The following is a 2,335-nucleotide window of genomic DNA, read 5'->3' as shown; positions in this document are numbered from 1 at the left end:
GGAGGCCGCTGAGCCTAGGCACAGGCAAGGGGCAAAAGTCCTGTTGGTTGGGCGGCAGGTGCTGAGTCACCGGGCCAGCAGGAGGCGGTGGCACTGGCCTCACCTCACCCCAAGGAGCAGCCTGCAGGAGAGGACATGGTGGGACCCTTGCCTCACTGACCAACCTCCGTGTGGAATGACCTTCCCGGCCCGTCTTGTTCTCCCACGTGTCAGTGGTGGCTTTTAGCAAACCCACCCTTGGTTGAGCAGCAGGCACAGCAGACGGCAGGCAGAGGCTTGGGGAGAGGCCAGGGTGCAGCCCTCAGCTCTGGGTGGGGCACTCCACTCCCCTACATTTGAAGACTTCGGTCCCCAGGCTTACAGTCTCCTGAGACAGAAGGTGGGGACCCCAGCTCCAAGTGTGCCTTACTCGGGAGGGTGTCAGCACCCCATTTTTAGAGGGAAGAGGCCCAGAGTGGGGGCTGACAGCAGCTGGGATAGGCTGCCCTGTGCTTGGGCCTCCTTTAGTCCACAGAGCACCCCCAACCCGGACGGAGCCAGAGCAGCTCTCAGGGAAGGCCAACCCACCTCCAGGTCCTCCAGCCCCAATCTGAGGAAGTTATGGGGGGCTGGGGAGAACCTGGGAGGAGTCAGGAGGGGGGTTTTGGGAAAACCAGCCCTCCACCCGATACCCTCTGTGCAGGTCCTGGCCCCCTGCACCCTTCAGCTCCTGCCTTGCCCCTGCCCCACCCCGACAGGGCACCCCCAGGCCGGAACCAGATCTCGCAGCTCCAAGGGGGCCTCTTTGTGCCAAACGAACACCTGGCTGCGTTGCTCGCTGGCGGACGGCCTTGGGGCCCAGGGGCCACGGGGTAGGAAAGCGGTAGGCAGCGCTGAGGGGGCCCGGGTCTGTGCCCGCCACCCCCCACCTGGGGTGTGGGAGGTGGAGGGACGGCGGAGGCCGAGGAGGGAGGCGGGAGCCCTGTGGGCGCGCGGCAGCACCTCGTGGGACCCAGGGTCGTCTCTGCGCGGTGGTGCGGGGCACGGGGATCTGCTTTTGGGGGTGACCTGCTTGCCGGGGTAACACCTGCCCTCCTGGGGTGAACTCCGACCCCGCCCTGCACCCTGCTAGGGTGAGCTCCAGCCCCGCCCTCCCGGTGGACCTGGGACGCTGCCCACTGGAGCAGGGCTCCGGCGCCCGCCCCGCCCACACGGCCCTTCCTGCGCTCCCATTGGCCGAGCCCACTCCCTTGGGCCCCGCCCCGCCCCTCCCCTGGCACCCGCTTTGCCTCTCCCTCCTTCTCTCCTGCCTGGGCCCCGACGGAGGGGGGCGGGGAGGGGGAGGGACTCTGCCGTCTCAACCCGCAGGGGGTGTCCAGTCCAGGCCGGAGGAGCTGGGGAGGGTGGGAGTGGAGGTGAAGTGTCGGGAGGGGGTGTCGGAAGAAGAATTGGAGGCGAAGGCTGGGGGAGGGAAGGAGGGAAAGAGAGGGGGCAAGGAGGTCCAGGAAGGTGGAGGGGTGGGGGAGGAGGAAATGGAGGGAACAAGGGAGGGGGAGGGGCAGGGGCGTGGCCTGGCCTGCCTACGCCAAGGGTCTGCACAGAGACCCCGAGCTTCCTGGGAGCAGCGTCTGGGCCCCGCCCCCACAGATCAGGAGACAGAGGGAGTAACTGAGATGCGGTCCCCCACTGCACCCTGCCTGCCGCCTCCCACACCCTTGCCTGGGCCACTCCAGCCACTTGGTACCCCGGATATACGTGGCTTAACGCAGCTCCCCCTGGAGCCCCTGCTGGAGCCCCCGGGAGCACACCTGGGCAGGTCCTGCTCTGCAGGTTGCTGTTCAGTAATGGCGCACAGGACTCTGCTACCCCACCCCCGTGCCCTGATGCGGTCTAGCCAAGAGCCAGGCCCGAGGTCCAACTCTGCAAAGACGGTCCCTGTTGGACTGCAGGGGACAGGCATCCAGGGACAGAGGGGGAGCATGCCAAAGTCCTGGCAGTGACTGGGCAGAGCCAATTCCCCCAGGCCCCGAGTTCGGGGACGTTCAGGGCAAGTGGCCCCCCACCAATGCATCAGTGTCACCCTAAGTTACTGCAGAGAGGGGTTCACACCCCAGCCCTCGGCTGTATAGGCAGAGGCACGCGCGCCCTGTTTGAGGAAGTCCAGTGCAGTGCAAACAGGTGAAATGGCTCACGTCTGCGAGGGGCGTCCCAAGCTCACCGCAAACCGATTGCGGCCTCCCTGGAGGGAGGGGAGCTGGTCCTACTCAGAGCCCAGAGCCCAGGGTGACAGCCAGAGTTTCCTGGGGCTGCTCAGGGCACTGGCCTGGGGAGGTGGGTGAGGATGGTGTTGGGTTCC

The sequence above is a fragment of the Loxodonta africana genome, chromosome 7 (assembly GCF_030014295.1).
Source record: "Loxodonta africana isolate mLoxAfr1 chromosome 7, mLoxAfr1.hap2, whole genome shotgun sequence".
Taxonomy (NCBI): Eukaryota; Metazoa; Chordata; class Mammalia; order Proboscidea; family Elephantidae; genus Loxodonta; species Loxodonta africana.
Note: the sequence above shows the minus strand (reverse complement) of the source record.